Here is a 20,999-nt window from a genome sequence, read left to right as displayed (position 1 = left end):
CGCAGAAAGCAATCGCGCATTCCACTTTTTTTATGAAATGCACTACCAGAACGCATCTCTTCGCCCCCCCTATAGGACCCACCCTGCGCCTTACTATTCAGCTCGTCGGAATCACGTACGTGAAGTTAACGTACGCCGTCATACCACCGTCGTGTGCTCACAATCATGCCTTCCTAGGACTTCAATCGACTGGAATAATCTAATTAAATCATTAGTAAGCATCAGTGACCCTACTCGTTTTAAGAATGTGCTAATCAACATTAAATAATGTATGATAGCAAATGCTATAATTGCGTACTTATTTGTAGGCACTGTCTGCTTGGTAAAGTGTGCTCTTTGTGTATTTATTTCATATTGAGTAACTGTCTTTTTTCGGTTGTTATGTATATATTACTAGGTTTTCCAATATCTTCCTTTCTTCCCTGCACTGTGAATTCCTAGAACTAATGCTATATATTTTACTCTTGCAATGTATTCTCGTTCCTCCCCTCTGCAATGCACAACTATATACCTTGAGGGTCTCACAAATAAATAAATAAATAAATGGCGGCGCGCGCTGATTTTCGCGCTGGCCAGTTTCCAAGGATGTTGTTTTCCGTGAGTGGGCGCTTGTCCAATTGGCCTATGGTGGCTGAGAGGGCTGCTCTTTGACAGTTGAAACGACAGCGCTTACAAAGAAGGCGGGCGAATGTTTCGTTGCACCCGCACGAAGTGACAAAGTGGGCTGTTGCACATTCGGATAAGAAAGGAGTACGCATTTGAAAATGCTACTCCGAGCCGTAGACGGACTAGAAGGGTGCAGTTACGTCCTGGAAGGTCGGGCGGAGTACGGAGCAAGGATCCAGGGTACGAAGGCGTGCACTTGAGAATTCGGAAGAATCCCACTGAGCTAAGGTTAGGTCACGCGCAAGCGCCGGAAGATTTTTTCGCTACGTCGGCTCTCGAATCAGGAATGACGACGCTGGTGACACAGTCAAGGGCAGATCGGACAGCTGCGTCAGCTTGATCATTGCCCTGTATGCCACAGTGACAAGGCAACCGTTAATATATTATGTCGTGTCCTTCGCCAACTATGTGACGATGGACTTCTCTGATCTCTGCGACGAGCTGCCCATGTGATCCATGACGCAGTGCCATGTAGGGTTGCCTTGGAATACCAGAAAACCGGCCGTGCATGGAGTGGTTCCTCCTAAATGAAACGAAGAGCCGCACGCAGGGGTACCAGTTGAGCAGTTGTCGTTGATAATACATGTGACGTTCTTAGCTGTATTTTGACGGATCTTGCTGGTATAACCACAGCGGCAGGTGAACTTGTAGATGTGACTGAGCCATCGATGCAAAGATGTACGCGGCCACTGTGCACCTCATGTAAAAGTGCTAGTGAGGCCTGCTTCAGTGAAAACGATGCCATGTTAGCCATACGAAGAAGTAACTATATCGGCCGATTTAAACTCGAAAACATGCACTTACTAACTGAATTAACAAGCATGGTGTAAGCGCGCACAAGCAAGCTTAAACACATCACACTCGATGAACGCGGACAGTTACTGTCAAAACGCTTGTGTGAGCAAGCCCGGCAGCAGCAGCGAGCGAAGTGACCTTCGTGAGGTCTATCGCTTCACCACAAGAGCACTGAGAACACATTGCGCACAAAGGTATGAGCCGTCTGCAGATCCCTTTCGAGATACGACGGGCGCGACCGCGCGCGGCCATGCAAAGCATGCACTTGTTGGTGAGTGGAAGCGCCAAGTGCGCTGCCACCCGCGCTGCCCCCCCCCCGCTTTCCTCCATATATTGCGCGCCAGATTGAGTCGCGATGTTCAGTTCCCCTTGCCCCGGCGGATTCTGTACCTGTAGCAGGTCACTTTCAATACACAGCGGCCGACCACTCCGCCCCGAGTAAAACGCCCCCACCCCGCCTCCCCCGCTCTACCCACGGCGTACCTTGTCCCCGTCGAAGATGGCTTTCAAGACACAGTGTCCTGGGCGCGTATTTCCAATCACGAGTAGGTACAGCGGAGCGTGGCACTTGCGGAGACGACGGACGTTTGCGCGCATGCGCGAGTGAGAGTAGGTGCGAGAGAGGAAATATTGGAACGTTTGCTCCTTGAATATACGACTCTGCCTAGGCACTACGGAGTTTCTTAGCGTGTGTTGTATGCGCTTGTCCCTAGGCGTGCTGGCAGAAGTCGCGGTACTGCTGAACTTAGCATCTCAAGTTGGCGGCTCGACGCTATTGTACTTATTCAATCGTGTTTTTTTTACTAATTAAAACAACGTCTCATTGATTCGCATTATTGGCGGCGCCTCCAGGACACCAAAACGGCAACCGCTTGGGTGCCCCGAAGATCCTGCGCCACCTGCTTTAATATAGCCTGTGGTGCTCTCCTGAGGCCTCCGTTTGCCGGTTAGATGTGCCCCACCTGGAGCAGTGCTTGTAAAAAAAATGAAATCTGTTGTCGCGACTAAAACAAGCAACCCGCGACTTCAGAACACCATTCAGAACCTTGCGATCACTAAATAGGGCGTCCGTGCCCACTGCCCCACCACGCGGGCAGCCAGCGGTGGAGCGTAAACAAACTGGACCGCACTCTGCAATGCCGGCATATACAAGATCTGAAGTGAAGGCGCTAAAATGACGGAGGACAAAGAAACACACATACACACAGGGCGCCTTTGTGTTTCTTCTTTGTCCTCCGTCATTTTAGCGCCTTCACTTCAGATCATGCTTAACCAACACGCACAACTATCCATCCTAACGGCATATACAAGAACGGCACCGCGAGTGGCGCTGCTGCGCCGGCGTTGAGAGTGCCGCATGCGGGGCGAAATTCAAATAGCGGTTGGTACGCCTCTCCAATCTCTAGTTCGCACCGCCTTGATTGCCTCTTGCACTGCGCGTGTTTGGGCACGTTTAGTACCGCGCGCGGTGTGTGCCTACGTGTACGTGCGTGGACGTTATTCGAAGGACGATGTACAGGCGCCCAAATCTTTAACTGGCGTGCGCAAGCGGCGACTCTTCCGTGCGTCAGCGCCGTATGATGGGGCGAGGCTGGAAACAGCTTAGCAGACGATGGGCCCAGCTGAGCGCGCTTTGTCCGCATGCGCTTAGCCTCAGACTCTTTCCAGCCGCGCCCCGTCATACGGCGCTGACGCACGGAAAAGTCGCCGCTCGCGCACGCCAGTTAAAGATTTGGGCGCCTGTACAGTCTGTTTCGCACTTACGGGAAAACTAGGAGCGCATTGCATCGCGATGCGGCGAGCGCTTGAGTCAGGCGGCGGCAGCAGCTCGCGCAGGCTCAGGGGCTCGAGAGGCCGGGTCTTGAACGACGTCGTCTGCTACGGCAGCGCGCGCTGGTCGCATTGTCGGGAAACATTCTACTGTCAGTTGCAGTGCGCCGATCTCATCGTTACTGCGTGAAATGAGCCGGTATTCTTTGCTAAGCGTTGTGCGACGCCCACTGATAAGCCTGAAAGTTAAGTTCATCGCTGAAAGATGCAGGGCATTCATAGACGACGTACTGATTCCATACATTTTTACGGCTCGTTCCTGGAAGGTGACTATACATTCTAACACGATAGGCCGCCGATCCACACTGCTCGTGTTGTGCAAGAACTGCTGGAAATGCGCGCCATCACTCTCTTGGTGTGGCCGCGTCAATCCCCGGGCGCCAACATTATTTAAAATGTCTTGGCCTCGTTGAAAGTATCGCTGGCGCACCATCCCCTCTATCAATCGCCTGAGGATATGTTTCGATCCACCATCGTCAGCGACTGAGACGTGCTGCGAATGAACACATTCCTGATCAAGTCACTCTACACTTCGCTGCCTTCCAGGATGAGCGCTGTCATCGCTGAAGCTGGAGGACATGACGAGATACTAACTGAAGTTCAGAACGTGACGCGTCCAATTCCGCACCGGCGGGCAGGGTCTGTCTGGTGTAGTGAATGATCGTCGCGAAAAATCACTTCCAGCTCACTGCCTTAACTTACAGCATTCCTTTAATCGTATCCGTTTGTTTCATCGTGTTCGACCCCCATAGTTATCATTGTTGAGTGCTTTGTTTCCTTTCGAGTCAAATAAAGACTGAGCACGTTGCGTGCACATCTCGGTGCGTCTTGTCACTGCTTATTAAGGTAGCAAACACAGTGAAGAAATATACGTGCACGCACTCAGTACCCCGGCCTTTCGAAAAAAACAAACGAAGCATGCTGTCAAAAGAAGTTTGCGGAACTCCATTATCGCCAATGAAGGCTCAGAGTTTGGCATCCCACGACGTTTAGTAAAGAATATCAGCTCAGTTCCCGCAGTACCGATGAAATCGGTGCACTGCCCCTGACAGTAACACGCTTCCCGACAATGCGGCCAGTGCGCGCTGCCGTAGCAGACGACGCAGATCACGACTCCGCCCCTCGAGCGTCTGCGCCTGCTCGAAATGCTGCCACCGCGATGCAATACGTTCCGAGTTTTCCCCTAAGTAAGTACACGCTTCTATTTGCCCTTAAGAAGGTCAGTACGCTTGACGATTATTTTTATGGCTCCAGTGCGGCAAAAGAGCAGCGTCTGCTTAGCCATGTAAGTGACGCTGAGCAGGTAAATGGAAACGACATCGTATGTGCCGCCGGAAAATTCGTCGGCACTTACGATGTGGCACATACATACGGCACGTACGAGCTAAAGCCATTCTTGCAGTTTCTCACGAAATGTTTGCTACAAATCCATGTTGTCTCTGATGGCGACAACGGACCTCCATCGACACTCTGCGGAAATAAACAATATATATCGCTGCATAGCACAAGTACGACATGCGCACACAACTTTAGGTAGTACGTCCCCTACATTATATAACAGAGGGAGCAATGTATATAGCTTGGCCATTTTTTTAACAGTGCTCAAGAGACGGAAGTTGAAAGTATCAGTAATCATTTCTGCTTCAGCAATGCCGGCGCGACCAAGACGCGGACATGTACCGTCCAATAACTCGATCGATCGGTGCAGTGGTGATGCAGGAATGAACTCCGGTCATGTTCAATGCATCATGCACATATTCAGTTTCTCGGCACGCGTGAACTTCGGCCACTGCTGGCGCATACAACAGAAGTGGTTTCCATTCTTGGGCAGCGCACACACAAACGGAACACGAGAAAGAAGGTAGGACAAGCGCTGGTCGAACAACTGACAGATTTTATAGGAATAAAAGGATTATATACCGAGTAACCACTAAGTTCATGTGGGTTATATATAAAAACCGTCATACACTCAGCAATGAACGAGCTCGCTTCGTTTGCCAGTTGTTTACTTCGTTCGGCGCACCGCAGTAATCCATGTCTGTCGTCTGCTTTATCGTACCATTTTCTTGTGAATCGGCAGAATTTCACTGGTGGCATCAACCCTTTCGTGTTTACATTGCTGTCGTGACAGTTAACAACACAATAATAATTTCCGGTCAACCGAAGAGGCGCCGTCGCAAACAAGAGACGTTTCGCGCGCAGCGCAAACTGAACGCGGGCGCGATCGTGAAGGGAAGCGGCGGCGGAAACCTACACCCGTTGGAGGGGAAATCGTTCCGCCAGGGGAGAAACGAGCGCTGGCGTCTAGGATGAAACTGGGCGTGCGGACATCTATTAGGAAACAAACGCGTACAACACACGTTAAGAAGCCTCCTCCGTTGTGCCTAGGCCACAAAGCAAGAAACATTTAGGAGTGGAAACTCCGGTGTTTGCGGCGACTAGAAAAGGTCACAAGCCCGAGGAGCCACTATCATGCTGGCGGCGCGTGGCGGCCGTTTCGGTTGCCAGGGCAACGGGTCGAGCGTGTTGCTCCCGTTCGGCCGCGCGCGCCTGACTTTTATTGGCGGCGAGCTCGACCACTGGAAAAGTTAGCGCCACCGTCGGCGTGACGCGGCATGAGGGATCACGTGGACACAGCGGCCGCGTCGGCTGCTGCGGAAGCGCCGAAGCGAGCTGAAAATAAAAGTTTAAAGACCGACCTGCGCCGCGGTTCTGATTAAGTGGTGAGGGTTTACCATCTTGGGTGTCTGCTTGACAACATTTGAAAGCACTATAACAGGTAGTGGCTACCTTTGGAGGCGTGCAGCATGGTAGGCTAGTGCTCGGGCCGCAGTGCCGGACGCACGCAACGGAGCCCGGTGTCAGCCTTATTCACAGGCAGCCACCGGGCAAGGAGCTGCGTGAAGCTTGGCTCGCGAAACTTGGAAACGGCGATATTCGGTGAGTAGCAGAAAACGCGCACTGAGACGCTCGCCCAATCCCGCTGCCCGGCTAATGTCATGATGGTGTGGTCTATGAACTTGTTGAAGCTTGATACTGGCAGATACTGGTAAGACGCACATTAAAAAAGAAGGCACGGCATATGGTCATGTTTGTGTTAAGAATTAATGCACTGGATTACGAAAATCAAGCAGAGGGAAATCGCACGCTCAGAAGACGGGTAAACATACAGTGCGACGCAACTTGAGAAATAATATTGAAATATCCAAGAATTTAGAAGACAAAAAAAGATTGAATCGTCGCGACAGCTCATCACAGTCGCTGTACCTAGGCGTCGAAGTCTCTATAACGGAAATATTTTTGAACAGTTCTGATAGCGTCCACGCAACAATGGTTGCTGGTGTACTGTGAAATGCTTATGTGCTGCGGCCTAAAGCTCATGGCATGGTGCGAGAACGCGCTCACAGCGAAAGCAAAACATTGTGCGCAGACATGCATGCAGACGCGCAGTCGGTCGCTGCGAACCTGTGTGATCGCTGGGTTGAGGCTACATTCTCTAATGCCCCATTTTGTTATACAGACAGTCCACTATAAGAACATATTTCACATAGTGTACTCGCAGCGTTTGCCTACCTTTCACGCAAGAAGCCGATTCCGGAGACTCCATCGCGGCGACCGCGTGCAATGGCGTTCGCGTACTGTACGTATTTGGTGAAGAGATAGCGTCTGTAAACGATTCTGTGCTTTCAGTTTCCCCACATAATTATAATCATCATCATCATCATCATCAGCCTGGTTACCCCCACTGCAGGGCAAAGGCCTCTCCCATACTTTTCCAACTACCCCGGTCCTGTACTAATTGTGGCCATGTTTTTCCTGCAAACTTTTTAATCTCATCCGCCCACCTAACTTTCTGCCGCCCTCTGCTACGCTTCCCTTCCCTTGGAATCCATTCCGTAACTCTTAATGACCATCGGTTGTCTTCCCTCCTCATTACGTGTCCTGCCCATGCCCATTTCTTTTTCTTGGTTTCAACTAAGATATCATTAACTCGCGTTTGTTCCCTCACCCAATCAGCTCTTTTCTTATCCCTTAATGTTACACCTATCATTCTTCTTTCCATAGCTCGTTGCGTCGTCCTCAGTTTAAGTAGAACCCTTTTCGTAAGCCTCCAGGTTTCTGCCCCGTACGTGAGTACTGGTAAGACACAGCTGTTATAAACTTTTCTCTTAAGGGATAATGGCAACCTGCTGTTCAGGATCTGAGAATGCCTGCCAAACGCACCCCAGCCCATTCTAATTCTTCTGATTATTTCAGTCTCATGATCCGGATCCGCAGTCACTACATGTCCTAAGTAGATGTATTCCCTTACCACTTCCAGTGCCTCACTACCTATCGTAAACTGCTGTTCGCTTACAAGACTGTTAAACATTACTTTAGTTTTCTGCAAATTAATTTTTAGACCCACCCTTCGGCTTTGCCTCTCCAGGTCAGTGAGCATGCATTGCAGCTGGTCCCCTGAGTTACTAAGCAAGGCAATATCATCAGCGAATCGCAAGTTACTAAGGTATTCTCCATTAACTCTTATCCCCAACTCTTCCCAACCCAGGTCTCTGAATACCTCCTGTAAACACGCTGTGAATAGCATTGGAGAGATCGTATCTCCCTGTCTGACGCCTTTCTCTATTGGGATTTTGTTGCTTTCTTTATGGAGGACTACGGTGGCTGTGGAGCCGCTATAGATATCTTTCAGTATTTTTTACATACGGCTCGTCTACACCCTGATTCCGCAATGCCTCTATGACTGCTGAGGTTTCGACTGAATTGAACGCTTTCTCGTAATCAATGAAAGCTATATATAAAGGTTGGTTATATTCCGCACATTTTTCTATCACCTGATTGATAGTGTGAATATGGTCTATTGTTCAGTAGCCTTTACGGAATCCTGCCTGGTCCTTTGGTTGACGGAAGTCTAAGGTGTTCCTGATTCTATTTGCAATTACCTTAGTAAATACTTTGTAGGCAACGGACAGTAAGCTGATCGGTCTGTAATTTTTCAAGTCTTTGGCGTCCCCTTTCTTATGGATTAGGATTATGTTAGCGTTTTTCCAAGATTCCGCTACGCTCGAAGTCATGAGGCATTGCGTATACAGGGTGGCCAGTTTCTCTAGAACAATCTGCCCACCATCCTTCAACAAAGCTGCTGTTACCTGTTCCTTCCCAGCTGCCTTCCCCCTTTGCATAGCTCCCAAGGCTTTCTTTACTTCTTCCGGCGTTACCTATGGGATTTCGAATCTCTCTAGACTATTGTCTCTTCCATTATCGTCGTGGGTGCCACTGGTACTGTACAAATCTCTATAGAACTCCTCAGCCACTTGAACTATCTCATCCATATTAGTAATGATATTGCCGGCATTGTCTCTTAACGCATACATCTGATTCTTGCCAATTCCTAGTTTTTTCTTCACTGCTTTTAGGCTTCCTCCGTTCTTGAGAGCATGTTCAATTCTATCCATATTATACTTCCTTATGTCAGCTGTCTTACGCTTGTTGATTAACTTCGAAAGTTCTGCAAGTTCTATTCTTGCTGTAGGGTTAGAGGCTTTCATACATTGGCGTTTCTTGATTAGATCTTTCGTCTCCTGCGATAGCTTACTGGTATCGTGTATAACGGAGTTACCACCGACTTCTATTGCACACTCCTTAATAATGCCCACAAGATTGTCGTTCATTGCTTCAACACTAAGGTCCTCTTCCTGAGTTAAAGCCGAATACCTGTTCTGTAGCTTGATCTGGAATTCCTCTATTTTCCCTTTTACCGCTAACTCATTGATCGGCTTCTTATGTACCAGTTTCTTTCGTTCCCTCCTCAGGTCTAGGCTAATTCGAGTTCTTACCATGCTATGGTCACTGCAGCGCACCTTGCTGAGCACGTCCACATCTTGTATGATGCCAGGGTTAGCGCAGAGTATGAGGTCTATTTCATTTCTAGTCTCGCCGTTCGGGCTCCTCCACGTCCACTTTCGGCTATCCCGCTTGCGCAAGAAGGTATTCATTATCCGCATATTATTTTGTTCCGCAAACTCTACTAATAATTCTCCCCTGCTATTCCTAGTGCCTATGCCATATTCCCCCACTGCCCTGTCTCCAGCCTGCTTCTTGCCTACCTTGGCATTGAAGTCGCCCATCAGTATAGTGTATTTTGTTTTGACTTTAGCCATTGCCGATTCCACGTCTTTATAGAAGCTTTCGACTTCCTGGTCATCATGACTGGATGTAGGGGCGTAGACCTGTACAACCTTCATTTTGTACCTCTTATTAAGTTTCACAACAAGACCTGCCACCCTCTCGTTAATGCTATAGAATTCCTGTATGTTACCAGGTATATTCTTATTAATCAGGAATCCGACTCCTAGTTCTCGCCTCTCCGCTAAGCCCCGGTAGCACAGGACGTGCCCGCTTTTTAGCACTGTATATGCTTCTTTTGGCCTCCTAACTTCGCTGAGCCCTGTTATTTCCCATTTACTGCCCTCTAATTCCTCCAATAGCACTGCTAGACTCGCCTCACTAGATAACGTTCTAGCGTTAAACGTTGCCAGGTTCATGTTCCAATGGCGGCCTTTCCGGAGCCAGGGATTCTTAGCACCCTCTGCTGCGTTGCAGGTCTGACCGCCGCAGTGGTCAGTTGCTTCGCAGCTGCTGGGGACTGAGGGCCGGGGTATGATTGTGGTGTTCATATAGGAGGTTGTGGCCATGTACTGCACCAGGGTGGCCAATCCTGCTCTGGTGAGGGAGTGCGTTACCGGTTCTGGTCACCGGAATCAGGACACACTCCAGACATGCAACATTATTATATCGACAGTCAAAAACTTCCCTTGTTTTGAGAGTACCTACATAAATGTCCAGGAGGGATGCCGCATGGTGTTTTCAATGAGCGCCTAAGCGAAACCTATCAGGAGCGCGCTACGTGATTCCTCATACTACGCAAGTGAGGCGTTTCCGACAGATGGCGACTGCGTAACTCCTCGCAGCCAATATAGCGGTGCGCTACGCGTTGGTTGATCCAACGTTACTAGACTAGCTCCATTTGTAGAACTCGAAGCACACGCGCCTACAGCTGCTGTCGCCACTTCTGTGACAGCCGTCAGATGGCAGCGCCGTTCCATCGAGCTCCACTGCATACGCCTCGCCGCAGCCTTGAGCTCGTGCGGACAGGCAGTTTGCGCGTGTTTTACGCTCGCTGGCTTTCTCCCTTGTGCGAATAAATGACACCATGAGAAATCGGTATCCGCCTACAGCAATAAGATTTATCGGGCGAGTTGGTTCATACTGAAAGAAGGGTAAACTGCGCGAAAGGAAGAAACGCATTTCATTGAAGCACAGAAGCTGCATTTCCAAATGTCTTGTGTTTCTTCCTCTCGTATTAACGTTCCGCGCAGTTTAGGCTCAGGAGCCTAGAGATCTAGCCAAAGTGCGTGATTGTAGGATGATCTTCCCCACCGAAGCTTCTCATCACTCCAAAGAAGCGCTACAAAAAGAAAGATGAGGTCAGTGTTTGAACACACAAGCCATAAAAAAAGAAGTCGTCGTTTTTTCGACTCGGTGAAGATGGTTAATCAGCGAAGCTGAAACATGCGGCCCCTGTGTTTATCACTGGGTTAATCCCGAGGGTTCATTAAAGTAATTCTCAATTGTGAGGTTACACACACAATCGGATGCGACGGAGAGAACGACGTCACTGACGGTATGCCTGCTGTCCACCGTTGTCGCTTGCTTTCGATGTCGCGAGTTTGCTCGGCGGCGTGGTTGACAATGATGTTTATTTGCATCAGTACATGACGCGAGGGGCATGCAGAAAAAGCTGCCACATGGATAGCTTGACGAAGCCGCAGGCGCCCGCATTGGCGTTTGCGCGGCGATAGCGAGCACAAAGGTAGTACATCATTGTTTACAAATGTCCTTTGCACAAAATTGAGCATCGCGGGCCGTGCGAAGCAAATGAAGAAAAAAAAGATGTGCTCTAACAGGTCATAGTAAAAAAAAACATCTCTAACCAATTAGGATAAAAAAACAATGACAGGCACAACGGTATCGCAACTGTTCAAACAAACACGATGGTGAGAAAGATATAATCATAACACAAGCTGTAACAATAGCATTTCTCATACAAACCAAACAAATGAAAAACCAAGAATATAAGCTATACAATGGGACTAGTTGGTTTCGATAAGGAAAAATTTGCGAACGCCAGGGAAACAATCTAGTGCAGGCAGAAATAACTATACAGAGCTTTCAGAGAGGTATTTTCCAATCCGGTGGCTTCGTTGTGTAATTTATTCAGTAACCTTCGCAGGTTCTTGCGAATAGTTAGTAGTCCGTATGTCGCTCTGACGGTTTCTACTTTCCAAAACTCTCCTGACCTTGTCGTATATGCTGTAATGTTGATTTTTAAATCCGCTAGTGTTCTTAGAAAGCCGGCTCCATTATTTATTTCTTGTTTGCACGCTCTACAGAGTCGATAATTGTACACACTGGCAATTGGCATTACCACCCGCCGTGGTTGCTCAGTGGCTATGGTGTTAGGCTGCTGAGCACGAGGTCGCGGGATCGAATCCCGGCCACGGCGGCCGCATTTCGATGGGGGCGAAATGCGAAAACACCCGTGTGCTTAGATTTAGGTGCACGTTAAAGAACCCCAGGTGGTCAAAATTTCCGCAGTCCTCCACTACGGCGTGCCTCATAATCAGAAAGTGGTTTTGGCACGTAAAACCCCAAATATTATTAAAAATTGGCATTACGTTGTATTTTATAAAAACATTCCCGTGTATGAACATATTTTGGAACATTTTCTACGACTCGTAGGCATTTTTCTTTTTTGCAGTACACAAAGTTTTTATCAAATTTCCCTGTGTGGTAGTAGCCCAAACTAAGTGATAGTAGTTTAGACTAGAAAGAAACAGTGTGTGGAAAATCAGCATCATTATTTTTGTTGGCAGTATACGACGGTTACGGTAAACAAGCCCGATTGTTTGAGATAATTTGTCGCCAAGGAATTTACATGCATATCCCAAGATAAGTTTTCTTGAAAGATAAGACCTAAAGTTTTAAAGTGCGGAACTATATCGATAGGCGTTGAATTTAGCAATATAGGCGTATTAATTATTACGCTTTTATTATTGCTTCGAAAAATTATTCCTTTTCTTTTGCTTGTGTTTACTTTAAGACAATTTTTACGTGTCCATTCATGCAATCATTGAAGAATTAAGTTGGCTTCCTCAGCTAATTCATCCGCCGACTTTTTTATCAGGAATATGCTAGCATCATCGGCGTAACATAGTTTTGATACTAATGATATCATTAATATATAAATTAAAGAGGAAAGGGCCCAAAATACTGCCTTGTGGCACGCCACAAGAAACGGGCAGTGGACTAGAGAGTTCATCATTAATACCGAGCCTTTGCTGGCAGTGTTCTAGATAACATGTGATGAGGGATGCAGCCTTCCGCGGTAGCCATATCGTAGGAGTTTCCTAATAAGAACTGAATGATTGACATAATGAAATGCTTTTGTAAAATCTACAAACAACCCCAGAACCAGTTATTTCTCAACAATTGCCCTTGAAATTAACTCTTTCTGAGCAAGTAAGGCACACTCCGTGCTGAGGCCTTTGCGATAGCCAAATTGGCGTTCATTTAGAAGTTTATGTTTTTGCTCAAAATTCGTAAGCCGATTTAAAATTATTGTTTCAAGTACCTTCGAGAACATAGGGAGAATTCATATTGGACGATAGTTGCTCATGTCATTTTTGTCACCTTTTTTATATAGGACACTAATGCGCGCTTCTTGCATTTTACTGGGAAAAATAGCTTGACTGAGACAAAGGTTGAAAATATGTGCAATGCATGGAGCCAGAATATCAACAACGTATTTTAAAGGTTTCATCTGTAACCCCTCAATATCTTTCGCACTGCTGCTGTTTAGATTTTTAATTATGTGGCTTACTTCGTTTTCATCTACAGGTTTAAGGAAAATAGTGTTGCTATTCACTGGAATATTACTAAGATCATTTGGTAGCATAGGCGTATTACCTGCTCTTGCGAAATATGTGTGAAGTGTGTCTGCAAGCCGCTTCCCAGATAACTCTATACCATCAATATCTAATTTAAGAACTTTACAGATAGGCGGATGATGCCTTAATACAGAGCTGAGCCTTTTCCACATAATCTCGGAGCATCCAGCAGCAGTTGAAAAAAAATTTGCAAAATATTCTCGCCTACCCTTTTTTATATCTTTATCGAGGCGATTAAGCGCACTTTAAATTGGCGGAATAATTTGATATCTTTAGTTGAAATAAACTTGCCATAGAGAACATTTTTATGCGCGATTCGTCTGAGAACCTCAGAGTTAATCCATGGTTTCCGAATTTTTTTGCTTGGCTTAACGCGCACTGAGGGAAAGCTAGATTCATATATCGATTTGACAATGTGAAGAAATTCTTCATAGGCCCCATTTGCTTCGTTGGATTTATATACATCTTCCCAACAGGCAGTTTCGATTGGTTCCCGAAATATAGACAAATTGCGCGGGCTTCTTTTTTACATCTGGTGCATTGGCTGCGTTACCTTCTCCCGAACGTGCCCTTTGGCGCAAATAAATATAGGCAAGTGGTGACTGAGGTCATAAGCAAATACACCCGCCTTAACTTTTTCAGGGATGATATTTATGTAAAAATATATGAATTAAAGATGATGAATTTTCAGTAACGCTAGTGGGCAAGTCTATTACATTCACTAAACCACTCATTTTCAGTAAAATATCTAATTGTAAAGTTTGTGAATCGTTTTTCATCATATTAATATTGATTTCCCCGCCAAAAATTAAATCAGGCCGATTTTTATTAAACTCAAAGATTTCTTTTAAACTATCAAAAAATTGCTAACGCTGCCATTGGGAGGACGATAAGGCACTATAATAATGGTGTTATGCATTTTTATTGCTAGAATTTCATAGTTGTTGCGGAAAGCTCGGGCAGTAAGTGACACTCGAATATTTCTTTTACCAGGATGCAAACTCCGCCTCCGCGAGAGTATGACCGATTTAGGTAGAAGGTACTGTAATTTGGGATACGGAAAATATCCGCATCGTTCATTGACCATAATAATAATATTTGGGGTTTTACGTGCCAAAACCACTTTCCGATTATGAGGCACGCCGTAGTGGAGGACTCCGGAAATTTTGACCACCTGGGGTTCTTTAACGTGCACCTAAATCTAAGCACACGGGTGTTTTTGCATTTCGCCCCCATCGAAATGCGGCCGCCGTGGCCGGGATTCGATCCCGCGACCTCGTGCTCAGCAGCCCAACACCATAGCCACTGAGCAACCACGGCGAGTCGTTCATTGACCATGTTGCTGTTAACAGTATCTTATCAAAATTATTTCCCTAGCTGTTCAAAAAAAAAGCAAGCAGGGGTCATTTTTCTTATTAGAAACTGAGCGGATGTTTAGATGAAAGCATTTAAAGGATTGCCGAAATTTTTTCCCTAAATGCTGACTGAATACTTGTGGCAATATGCAAGTCTCCCCACTTGCACAAGCCATCGTTATCAAGAACTGTTTTTAAGCGAGTTTATCAAGATCCCTCTCGGTAGAAACAGCTACTGCGCGTTCAACGTAGACTTTCCGGACAAGAACGCGGCCGTTGCTGTGCCACACATATCTGTAGTTTGCTCGCTTCGCCCATATCTTTGAAAGAGCAAATCGCGGGTCCTTTTCGCGACACTTTCAAGCAGGAATACATCGTCTTTCGATTCACGCAACTTCTTTCTGCTTTTCCACCAGTAATCCCTATCGGCTTGTTTCGCGAAGCGACAGATTATACCCGGTATCTTTTCTTTCTTTGACGGCAGCCAGTGAACTGAAACAACGTCATTTTCTGGAAGCTGTGGAAGTGCGAGCTCCACGGCTAATTCGTTTAGCTTTTCGAGCAGGTTTTCTTTTTTAGAGTGTTGAATCCCACGAAATTCCAGGTTTAAGCGGCGGCTCCTCCATTAAGGTTGGTCAATTTCAGCGTGAAGCTGATTGACGTCACTCTCGTTTCCTTCAAGTCTTTCGGTTCTGCGTTTTAGATCCTTGATCTCATTTTCATTTCGCTCCGTTCGTTGTCGCAGTTCATCGTACTGTTCGCTCTGAAACTGTAAAGTGTCTTCAATGCCTTCAACTACCTCTCGTAGTGGCACCAGCTGGTCAACCTTTCCGTTAATGGTCATTAACAACTGCCGCACGTCTTGCGCGTCAGAATCATCACTAGATTTGTTAGGTTGCGCACGTAATTTCTGCCGTATACAGGACGTGCAGCGCCAAGCCAGGAGGTACGCACCTCCCTTCGACCTAATCGTCGTGTCCGAGATTCCTGAGCATTTCCCGGTGTGAAATTTAGAAGTACAGTCTCTACATTCAATGATAGAGTCTGAAACGGTAAGCGTTACCTCACAAGTGGCGCATATCACATTGCACGACATGGTCACAATTTGGCAGCAGCAGCAGCAATAGGAGAAAAAATAAAGTACTAAGTATAGAAATACTAACCTGCGAGAAGGCAGGTTGTTATTTTGACGATGCTTCTTCGATGCTGCGGCTGCCGCCAATGTGCAAGCAGGCCTCGATTTCCACCACTTTATAGCTTGCTCTGTCGATGGTGGCGCTTGAAGAAGACTGCGGCATGATTCAGACAAAGAAGGCTTGCAGCAAAGACGCTCGCAGAGCTACGCCCACCAAGGTAGAAGCAAGCACGGTAGCGACGCAACAGGACAGCCGGCGTTATCTGCGAAAAGGCAGGTTGTTACTTTGACGACGCTTCTTCGATGCTGCCGCTGCCGCCTTCGCCCGCCATTTGCGCTTGTGATTCTTCGAAATTAAATTTCGTCAAAATTAAATCTGTCCGTAACGTAAGGCAATGAGTGGCTCATACTTCCGTAAGCAATATGGCTCATATCCCCGTAAACGCGGCCTCCCCATTACGACGACAGAAAAGAAGTGAAATTCTACGCTGGAATGATGAACGGCAACGCAGCCTGCTGTGGAAGACGACGACGAACGCGGGAGCAGTGGCACGAGCGCGTGCCGTGGATTTCGCAGAAAGTTCCCGGTCGGCACGAGGAATCGCTCTGTTCCACGCCGAGCGAAGCGTCGCATTGCTGGGAGTACAGAAAAAGTGGCGCGCCGAAATGTCGACATCGTTCCGATAGCCCCCTATGCAGCCAGGTACGCAGCACGTCGGCATCGTCTGCTGATATTCTTAACAAACGCGACGAAGGCTTGCGGATGCAATGCTTGCTGAAATTCGCCGTCAACAACGAACTACAGAATACACCAACGCTGCACTTCGTGCTTAGTCCTGCCCGCCCGCGTAGCCGGCTAGTGAGGAAGGCGTGCGTCTATTTGTCGTACAAAAATCCCTCATGTGACCTGATCCTAGGTGCCTAAGGACAGCATCGTTTAGGGATTTTTGAGAAGGCGCGATGCTGGCGCCGAGCGACGCCGTGGCGTGTTCCTCGGCGTGATCGCTCTCTGCACCGCGCGTTGTTCAACATTGCTCATGTGATTGTGCGTGCGTTGCTTGTGTGTTGGTTGTAGGTTCTGTGTTACTTGGCGGAAAACCGTGAGTTGTGGCAGTGCGGCAGCGCGGCTTTGGCCTCGGTGAGCTCTGGCAGTACAGAAACTGCGTTGTGTGACCCGTGCTTTCTTGAGAACCCGGCGGTGGTGACAATTGAAATATCGAAGTAGCCTAGCGCCTCGGCAGCGAAGTTCTGCGAACCGCGATGTGGCGTCGCCGTGTCCGACTTTGCTTAACGGACATCGAGGGATGTGCTGCTCGCTGCAAGTCATGTAAATGCGACTGCGTCGACCGCCCACTGTTCAGCGCTGAATGTGTGTTCGGTGTGCTGTGCTTGAAACGAGTGGTGCAGCCGTGCAGCTGGGGTGGCGGCGGAGCAGAGTGGCTTAGGGGCTCCGTTTGCGCGTTCGCAGACATGTGCTCCCGTCTTGGTCTCATTCGCGGCTGTCGCGGGATTGTGGTGTGCTAGCTCCTTGCCTAGTATGAAGTTTACGACGCTAACGCACAGCATGTTTCTGCGCTATATGTCATTTGCATGACGGCCGAGTTGAAAACGAGACATATGTCTGTGTTCTTTGCGTTTGTGTGTTGTAAATTACTTTCTGTTGTGCAATTTCTGGGGGTCTTATTACGCAAGGAGGGCGAACGTAAACATAAACACGTGTGTCTGAAATTTTGAATTACCCACAATACCCTTTACGACTGATAAGTGGCCTACACGTTCTGCGTGAATCAGCTACCGTATGTTGCGACGCTCTTCCGTGTTGTAGACTGATGCATGGTGCGCGTTTATTTCTGTACGGTTGTAAAAACCGTTTGTTTATTCACTCAATACAAATGTACGGCTTCTTCGCCGCAGTACATTTTAGTTACGCGGTGAAGCATACTAAAAGTGCGAGGGGGGCCGCTATCAGCCAGCATAGTATGTCCACTTTTAGTATGCTTCACCGCAGTACATTGCTTAGGCTTCACCGCGAAATATTAGTGTATTGCGAGAAAGATAATCTTAAAAATCCCAATTATGCAGCGCTTCTCTTGTAGCTTGCTACACCGCAATACAGGAATGTAAATGAGCATCGTGCAGTAAAGCAGACTCAGAGTGGAAAGAGCACATAGGTTTACACTGTGCTCATTATTTTCAATTGTGACATAATTTGCAAGTGCATCTGTGCTCGTTGTAAGCTTCATTGACAATTCTTTGTAAACTATAAATTCATATTGCAGGGAAGCTTACTAAAGCACATTCGCCATTATGGTACGTGTTATTCACCTTCAATGCAGGAGCACAATGCGGATTCTTGCCCCTGCTTTCGGCTGGACTGCACACGCTCTTTGAGAATTGATTCATTTCATTAATTCATTCTTTGATTAAGCACGATACCTAGCAATGGGTAGACCAAATATAGATTTGAGAAAACCAAAACGAATTCAGCAGTAATAAGCTAAAGGGTTGTTTTGGTGTACACCAGTAGCCAAGTCCGGATATGAAAGAGGAGGAAGAAAAGCCGAGTCTTTCCACTTCAACACTGGGAGGCCCAACTCCCACAAATAAATACGACTCTTACTTATTTGACTTTTTTAAGGAGATTACCGACTTGCATAGGCAAGTGTTCACTTCAACAAACACTGCATGAAGTACGCTTCCTGCGCATATTTCACCAGCTAGTGCATCATTGTTTCACATTATGAGTGAAACTGCAATTTTCTTTATGCCACAACTTGCCCAATGTTGTGTTTAGTATGTTAGTAGTGCTATTAAGGTACTTAAATACTCATGAATAGTAGAGAGAAAAAAATAATAGTAAGAAAGCAATGGCTTTTTGTGCGTAGCCTAGGCATACACCTGGTGTTCTTATGGTCATTTTTCCCTATCCGCTAAACCATTCTAAACAAGAGAAGTTTATACCCACACAAGTTTACCACGGGTATCGTTGGTAAGCAAAGCATATTTATTCGGTGACATTTTCTGCAGCCCTGCTATTGGGCTTTCCTTCCTTCCTTTTCAGCTGTGCAGGAGAAGTGATGAGACAGTTTTAATCGTTGAAAGACTTAGCGAAACCTTTTTCGGGTTTTTTCTTGGTTTCAGACTCTGCACATTACATTTTATGGCGTGTTTTCTGTGTTAGTTGCTTTTTCTTTATGGGTAGGGCATGTCAACATTTTTTACACCATGTCAAGTATGTGGTGCCACAGACTGTTCTTAGATGGAGTCTTGCCCTTTCATTCTGTACAATATGATGTCGGTTGTTTGTGTCCAAGACCGTTATACAGCGTGATTGTAACATTTTGCCAAGTTTGCCTCTGCCACCCAAGCTTGAAAGATTGCTACCCACTGCTGGTGGCATGACACATGTGACATTTCTTTTTCAATAGAAGGAAGTTTGTCACTTATCCTGTGCACTGGTTGTCTTTTGTCTCTGTGAATTGCAATTTGTTGCCTATATTTGCTCTTTTGTTGCATTTCAGATTAGGAATGGCTATCATAATTGACATTTAACCATATTGCACACAATGTGGATATGTAATTACAATATATGGCCACCATAAATATAATAGAAGTTAATAATTAAAGAATAGTGCATTTGCATGAGGGTGCAGAATATAGTTCAACTGTACTATTTTCAAACATCATTGTTTTTATATGCATTTGTACAGCTCCAGTTTCTGTGAACAACACACACCTGGTGGTAAAGTGGCTTGCACCTGCAGTTGGGTCCACTGAATAGCCAAATTTCTGCCTGTTTTCATGTTATTAGCATATTAATAAAGGCAGTCGTTTTTATAGTAGCCTGTTTGCCCAGTGTAGAAGCCGCTTCAGGGTGTCAGGATCTCATACACATCTTCAGCTTTGCAGGGGACACAGCATCTGGCGCATAGTTTGTCACAGGCCATGTATTCGGGGCAAGTTGAGTTTACTCACTAGCAAAGGGAGAACCAAGCTTGTTGGATATGAAGTAAACCGCCTGTATACTCAGTGGCCTTCCTCATTTCCTGTGACATATGTGGTTATAGCGACCCTTGTTTTAAGCACTTCTTGTCCAGCAGCGGTCGTTTGCTTTTGAAACACTCAGGGTAGCTTTCAGCAAGCTGGGCAGGAATAACACTGAAAAACCAGCAGATGTTAATTGTTGCACTTATCATGCGAAGCTTCGTACAGTATGATGAGGGCGTAAATAAATGAGGGTGTTCCTCAAGGCCTTGTAGCACATGTCACGAGTTTGCAGCAACATGATGTATAGTACTTTTTTGATCGCATGCTATAGGTTTAGCAGGTGACGTAGTAGTACTGCGGAATCCCGCAAGGTGGAGAAAAGTAATGAACAAAGAGAAAATCAGAAATCCACCTTAGCAATTGCTACAAAGGAAACCCATATGGGTTCCTCGAAAGAAAGGCCTCATAGTTGAATAAAAATTCGTCCTGGTCCGGGACTCGAACCCGGGACCACCGCCTTTCTGGGGCAGCCGCTCTACTATCTGAGCTAACCAGGCAGCTAGCAGATGGCAGGGCGAAGTTGAATTTGTCGACAACACGAAGCAAAGTCAAGTGTTTGACGTAGTAGTTCTACGGAATCCCGCAAGGTGGAGGAACCCGTATGGGTTTCCTTTGTAGCCATTGCTACGAACGGGTGGATGTCTGATTTTCTCTTTATTCAGGTTTAGCAGGTGTGGCCATGGTTTAAGTGCAGTGCAAGGTCAAGAAAACATCTATGAGCAGAACCCTGGCAAAGGAGACCCTGGGAAAACTTGTGGAAAGCCTGCTGAACATCTCGTTGACCCACTTGCTGGCTCCATCAGGCAAAGTATGATAAAGAGAAGGAAGTCATCAACATATCAGAAGGTTTTTACATATAAACACTGTGCTAAGGTCATAACATGCCAACAAGTCTTAGTGCGCAGGCTATGCACGACCAACTACATATGCCGTCTGTTTGGACATTGCTCATTGTAACTAACCAGAATGGAGTGGACAAAAAACGAACAGCAGCTCCATTAATTTGGCTTCACTGGTATCAACAATGTTTTGTAAGTGTACATTGCCATGCTCCCCAACGCCTTCTTGGGTGACATCAGCAAGGACCAGCTTGAGGCAAGGGGTAATAGACATCTTTATAAGCTAAAAATGCATGCATGCATGGAGAGCACATTGTGTCCA

The 20,999-nt window shown here is 46.8% G+C and overlaps 1 protein-coding gene and 1 pseudogene across 2 annotated transcripts in view; one reads left to right on the top strand and one right to left on the bottom strand.

Moving 5' to 3' along the window:
- The window catches only part of LOC142574088 (uncharacterized), a 57,085-nt gene that overhangs the window by 10,221 nt on the left and 25,865 nt on the right, over positions 1-20,999 (top strand). The gene's annotated exons all lie outside the window — the stretch shown is intronic.
- Positions 14,851-15,752, bottom strand: LOC142573817 (uncharacterized; annotated as a pseudogene).

The sequence above is a fragment of the Dermacentor variabilis genome, chromosome 3, assembly GCF_050947875.1.
Source record: "Dermacentor variabilis isolate Ectoservices chromosome 3, ASM5094787v1, whole genome shotgun sequence".
Classification (NCBI taxonomy): domain Eukaryota; kingdom Metazoa; phylum Arthropoda; class Arachnida; order Ixodida; family Ixodidae; genus Dermacentor; species Dermacentor variabilis.
The sequence above is the reverse complement of the archived record's forward strand: the minus strand, read 5'-3'. Positions and strand labels throughout refer to the sequence as shown.